At 40.8% G+C, this 6,905-nt stretch overlaps 1 non-coding gene across 1 annotated transcript; it reads right to left on the bottom strand.

The window, feature by feature from the left end:
* Window positions 1–322: 322 nt before the first annotated feature.
* Window positions 323–429, bottom strand: LOC112441943 (U8 small nucleolar RNA). Its single transcript, XR_003029896.1, has one exon. It is a non-coding gene; the product is annotated as a U8 small nucleolar RNA (small nucleolar RNA).
* Window positions 430–6,905: the final 6,476 nt, after the last annotated feature.

The raw sequence follows: 6,905 nt of genomic DNA, 5'->3' as shown, positions 1-6,905 counted from the left end.
CCTATGAGCCACCTGGGAAGCTACATTCATCTCTTATCCCTCCCTCAAAGCCTCTATCTTCTCCTCCACCCTCCTATGCTTTTTCCTTCTCCAAAGTAATCCCTGTGTAAAACTCACCTTCTCTTTTTCCAGGCTTATCTCACAATTACCTGAGAGCTTTCTTGATTAAACAAATTATTGGAATGTTTTTGGAGAAGTCCCCTCTGTATTTGGTTTTCATTTGTCAAAGGAAAGTATTGCATTAGACAGTCTCCCCAGCCCTTTCCAGTGCCAACATCCTGTGACTGCAAACCTGATCTCTTCCTCTCCCCTGTGTTCCCTTAGCAGCTGTGGACTTTGTTTTCTTTTTTTTTTTTTTTTTTTTCCAATCATCATGTTCTATTCTGCCCTCCAAAAGGAGGAACAGGTAAGGATTATCCTACCTGACGATTGGACTTTGTTTTCATAGAAGATTGATTTGCGGTTTCCACCATTTTACTTTGTTTTTATCCTTGGATATTTGCCACATGTGCCATTTACGTGGTTCAACCGATACTGTAAACTCTTGGAAAGGAGGGACCCTGTGACCTCCTCCTCCTCCTCATTCCCTTCCTTTCTGTCTCTGGGCCACAGGACAAATTCATGAACTCAGGGGTTATTCAAACAATGCTATCAACTGTCAGACTGAAGACAGATGACGTCTTGTCTGAGCCTTGTTTTTGTGTGTGTGTGTGTGTGTGTGTGTGTGTGTTTTGTTGTTGTTCTTGCCACACAAGATTTTAAAAACATATATATAATTATACATTTGGCTCAGCTGGTAAGGAACCTGCCTGCCAATGCAGGAGATGAACAGGACTCAGGCTCAATCCCTGGGTTGGGAGGACCACCTGAAAAAGGAAATGGCAACCTGCTCCAGTATTATTGCCTGAAAAATTCCATGGACAGAGGAGCCTGGAGGGTTATAGTCTATGGGGTTGCAAAGAGTTGGACATGACTGAGCATACACACACACACACACACACACACATACACACAGTTATACACTGGTGTGAGAATACTTACACATTGATGTGAGTTAGGTCTTAGCTTTTGGCTTTTCTACGGTTGACTCTGTTAACATAAACTAGCTGACTCTGCCTATGCTCTTGGTTATGAAGAATGATCTGGATATAATTGTGGTATATTAATTATACCACAATATATAATATATAATATTATGGATTACATATTGGATATATATATATTATATATATATATATCTGGATATAATAATAACTGGTGGTCTCTGGATTCCAGAAATGGAATTGGGGTCCTTTTGGTTTGATGGAATGACACCTTCAGATTCATCAGGGAGCTATCAGCACCGTTATGTTTATTTTGAAGTGTGTTCTCTATGTTGCTGTGCGTGTGCTCCTGGTATCATGGTGGGAGATGGGGCAATCTGTTTACTCAGTCATTCATTCAAATATCATTTTATTGAGCACTTATTAAGTTTCAGAAAATGAGGGTAAATAGGTCTGTAAAACCTGATTCTTGTCCTTTAGAAGTACCTGACTTAATAAAGGAAATCAGTGCCCAGTGACTATAATGCAGCTAGATACCATTGTCATGAAGGTATCATAGAAGGTTCTGAGGGACTGGGGACTGGGTATAATCAGTGGCATCATGAAAAATATCACAGAGGAAGTGGATTTAGGGCTAAGCTCTAGTGAAGTTTGGCAGCAAAAAGGCAGGGGACATTCCAGACACGAGGAAGGCTGTATAAGGCATGGGGTGAAGGGACTGGTAAAAATAAGATTAAAAAGGTCAGAGGCCAGATGGTAAAAGGTCTATCTGGCCCATGGAGAAGCCTGTAGCCCAGAGACTCTCAAATTTTACTGGGCTGAAGGCTCATCCATGGAGCTGGCTGAATATATCGACTTCTGGGACATACTTTGATTCAGCTGGCTTGAAGTGAGGTTCAAAAATCTATATTAGAAGGCTGACTTTTAATATTCTGATGGAGGCAGTCTGTTAATCATCTTATGCAAATATTGCTGTTTTGAACTTGGCAGTAGGAAATACCAAAGTGTAACATCATCATATTGGGGTTTTAGGACAATAAGTCTAACAAAGTATGGTAAGTAGACTGAAGAAAAGCATTTTATTGTGAAGGTTTGCATGAGAAACCTCTGAGGCCTGACCTATGGCAGCTGGTGTTGGTGATGCAGAGATCCCAGGCAGGATTTAGTGAACAAATGGAAATTAGAGGGCTTCCCTGGAGGCTCAGTGGTAAACCATTCACTTGCCAATGGTAGAGACATGAGTTCAGTCCCTGATCTGGGATGATCCCACCCACATGCTGTAGAGCAGCTCAACCCTTGTGCCACAACTACTGAGACTGTGTTGAGAGCCTGGGGGCTGAAATTACTGACCCCATGTGCTGCAACTACCGAAGCCCGAGTGCCCTAGAGTCCATCCTCTGCAGCAACAGAAGCCACCACAATGAGAGACCCCCCCATCACAAGTAGAGAGGAGCCCCTGCTGTCTGTGCAGGGAAAGCCTGCACAACAACAAAGACCCCGAGCAGCCCAAGATACAGAAATAAATACGATTTGTGAAAAATGGAAACTGGGGAGAGGGAGGAATCACAGGTGCCTGAGGATATCTCACAGGATTAAGTAGTATCTAGTAGTGCCACTAACAGAAAGTAAAATGTGCTTGACCCAGAAAAAAATGTGTGGTGTGGGACTTGTGAGGTTTTCAGTGTCTGTAGAATCTACAAATAGAGGTTTAATTCCCAATCTGAATTTGGGAATTAGAAGTATGTAGAGATGGGATTTTTTTTTTTCTAAATTTTATTTTTTTAACTTTACAATATTGTATTGGTTTTGCCATATATCAACATGAATCTGCCACAGGTATACACGTGATTTTAAGAGAGAACTCTGGAATCAAGACTAGAGTAGGCCAAAGATGTACATTTATTAAAAAAAAAAATTTTTTTTTTTGGGTGGTTATTTTTGCTTTGTTTTTACTTTTGTTTTTATTTACTTTTTTTTTTTTTTGGAGTATTGTTGCTTTACGATGCTGTGTTAGTTTCTGCTGTATGGCAAAGTGAATCAGCCACATGTATACATATATCCTCTCTTTCTTGGATTTCCTTTCCATTCGGGTCACCACAGAGCGCTGAGTAGAGTTCCCTGTGCTATATAGTGGGTTCTCATTAGTTATGTATTTTATACATAATAGTGTATATATTTCAACTCAATCTCCCAAATCATCATATCCCCCTTCCTCCATTTGGTATCCATGTTTTTTTCTCTGCTTCTCTGTCTCTATTTATTGTTTGAAAATAAGTTCATCTATACCTTCCCCCCCACCCCACCAGATTGCACATACATGTGTTAATATATGATACCTTTGAGAGAAAAGCAGAGAAGGGGAGCCCTATAACCAAGACTGTAAAAGCAAGCAAGTGGAGGCTCACAGAACTCAGGAGAGGGGAGGATTTTTATGAAGGGCTCTTTCAGCGTCATCCTGGGACTGAGGCACAGTTCTCCCCCTGGAGGCAAAGAGGAGCATTTCAGTAAAGAGAGCTTGGGCTGGTGCTGGAAGGCAGGCAGGCAGGCATCCACAGGGCTGTGTCCTAAGGGCTGGGTGAGACAAAGGGTGTGTTGACTTGTGTGTGTAAGTGTGCACGTGAGTGTGTGTGTGGCTAAGAAACATGTGTTCACTTATGCCATGTACATCTATCTAACAGGCACCTTCTATGTACCAACATCTGAAAATTCCATGCACGAGACGGAGGAATGACAGCCAAACTGTGGAGCATACCTGGGGGTTAAGAGTCAGAGAGCAGGGAGGTTGAGAGCCAAGGGCTGCAGAGCGGGCAGTGGCCTGGAGGAATTCCAGAGGAGGGATGCTGTTCCACACCGCCGGTCTGGATGAGACTGAACGTGGTCAGAATGAGACTAACAGCAGAATACAGCAGTGACATATGCCGCAGAGAGAGGAGAAAGACTGTGAAGTGGTTTAGAGATTGACATTTGGAAGGAAGGTCACTGGTGTTTTCACTAAAGCCCGCCTGAAGAGTGAATGGATATAAGGAAAGAAGGAAAGAGGAAGGATTTTCGAGTAGGAAGCAGGATAAGATACGATTAGGCAATTTTGTCCATGAAACTTATTGGTACAACTTGAGGACTTAAAAAGATTTGTTTTTGACAGTTTGCCTTTCAAAAGTTAGTCTTTCTCCTAAGAGCATATTAAAACTTAAAAGCATCATTCCAGGCTTTTCTACATGTTGAAATAGATTCTTAGCCTGTCAGTTATTAATACTTCTTTTCCAGGAGTTTTAAATCTTTGGCAATATACCAAGTAAATATTCTAACATAGAAAATAAAACTGTCCGTTGGATCCCAAAAAGCACATGAAAAGATGCTCAACCTCACTAATTCCTAGAGAAATGCAGCTCAAGACTACAATGAAGTTGCCCACACATGGGTCAGAATGGCCATCATCAAAAAACTCTACAAACAAGACATGCTGGAGAGGATGTAGGAGGGAATCCTCCTACACTGCTCGTGGGACTGTAAATTGGTACAGCCACTATGGCAAACAGTAAGGACGTTATATAAAAAACTAAAAATAGACCTACCACATGACCCTATAATTTCACTCCTGGGCATATATCCAGAGAAAAACATAATTTGAAATGACACATGCATGCACCCCAGTGTTCATTGCAGCACCATTTACAATAGCCAGGACATGGAAGCAACCTAGATGTCCCTCAGCAAAGGAATGGATAAAGAAGTTGTGGTACATATATACAATGGAATATTACTCAGACACAAAAAAGAACAAAATAATCCCACTTACAGCAGCGTGGATGGACCTAGAGATTGTCATATTGAGTGAAGTAAGTCAGACAGAGGAAGACAGGTGTCACATGACACCGCTTATAAATGGAATCTAAAAAAAAAGGACAGATGAACTTATTTACAAAGCAGAAATAGAGTCACGGATGTAGAAAACAAACTTACAGTTACCAGAGGGGAAAACTGGTGGGGAAGAGATCAATTGGGAATTTGAGATTAACATGTACATGCTAGTATATATAAAATAGATAACTAAAAAGAACCTCCTGTATAGCATAGGGAATTCTTCTCAGTACTCTGTAATGACTTTTATGGGAAAATAATCTGAAAAAGAGTGGATATATGTGTGTGTATAATTGATACATTTTGCTGTCCTGCAGAAACGAATACATCATTGTAAATCAACTATGCCCTAATGAAATTTGTTAAAAAGAGGCATAAAAAAATAAAATTGTCCTCTATTACTAAGTATTTTTAAAATAAATGTCTCTCATGTTAACTTATATTCAGGTGTATGTATGTGTGAGTATGTGCAGGAGCGTTCATACCAACAGTACATATATAGATGTGGGAAGTGTCTATTTAACCGATGAAGATATTTTGTATGCTATATTTCAGGCAATGTAGGTGCTGGAATATACCAGTAAGCAGGAAAGACATGGCAAGGCTAGTTGTTACAGTTAGTTGAGATATGTATCTGTGCCATCAAATTCTTTGATGTCGTATTGGCAAAGGAGGAAGCATAATCAAGAGGACTCATCAGGAAGACAGCATAATTCAATGGGCCATAAGATAAAAAAATTTGACCTCATGCAGGGGCACACTAGTAAATTGGTTCTCCGTGGGTTGCAGGAGGAAGCTCTGGTAAATAGTATTTGCCAATTATCATGGTGTAAATATCCTACCATGTAAATAATAGTTGATTTCAAACTACCAACCTGATGTCACTGATTGTGGAGCTGGGGCAAGAAATATACATAGTTTGCCACTGCAAGCCACTACCAGCCTGCTCCAGTACGGTACTGACCCTTTACGCAGACAGAGAAATACTAATGATATAAGTAAGTCCTACTTTTTGAAAAGTTTGCTTTATACTACTTTGCTGTTAGGGAAGACCTACGTTAGTACCTGTTTTTGGTAACCGAAAGAAATCTAAAGTGGTTTTGCTTTTGTTAAAAAGGCAGAAAATGAAAGCAGCATTCAATGTTTGTTTTGCACTGAGTGGTTATGGATGTGATTTCCCAGGTGGCTCAGCGATGAAGTCTGCTTGTGATGAAAGAGACACGCAGGAGATGAAGGTTTGATCCCTGGGTGGGGAAGAGCCCCTGGAGTGGGAAATGGCAACCTGCGTCATTATTCCTGCCCACACGACGGTGCATGCGTGCACGCCCACCCCAGCCATGAGAGTGGCAACTTCATGGCAACTTCACTCAGTATCTCAAGATCCAGCTGCCAGAGCTTTGACCCATGTCTGTGAGAGTCTTGTGCTTTATCTTGCAAGATGCGTCCTAAGGTAATTGCTTCTTTGCTATACATCATTTTAGTTTTCTTTTTCTTTTTTTTTTAATTAATTTATTTATTATTATTTTTTTTACTTTACAATATTGTATTGGTTTTGCCATACATCAACACGCATCCGCCATGGGTGTACACGTGTTCCCCATCCTGAACTCCTCTCCCACTTCCCTCCCCATACCATCCCTCTGGGTCATCCCAGTGCACCAGCCCCAAGCTTCCTGTATCCTGCATTGAACCTGGACTGGCAATTCATTTCTTATATGATATTATACATGTTTTAATGCCATTCTCCCAAATCATCACCCCCCCGCACAGAGTCCAAAAGACTGTTCTATACATCTGTGTCTCATACAGGGTTGTCATTACCATCTTTCTAAATTCCATATATATGCGTTAGTATATTGGTGTTTTTCTTTCTGGCTTACTTCACTCTGTATAATAGGCTCCAGTTTCATCCACCTCATTAGAACTGATCCAAATGTATTCTTTTTAATGGCTGAGTAATACTCAATTGTGTATATGTACCACAGCTTTCTTATCCATTCATCT

This window comes from Bos taurus, chromosome 16 (assembly GCF_002263795.3).
Source record: "Bos taurus isolate L1 Dominette 01449 registration number 42190680 breed Hereford chromosome 16, ARS-UCD2.0, whole genome shotgun sequence".
Taxonomy (NCBI): Eukaryota; Metazoa; Chordata; class Mammalia; order Artiodactyla; family Bovidae; genus Bos; species Bos taurus.
Note: the sequence above shows the minus strand (reverse complement) of the source record. Positions and strands in the feature narration are given on the sequence as shown.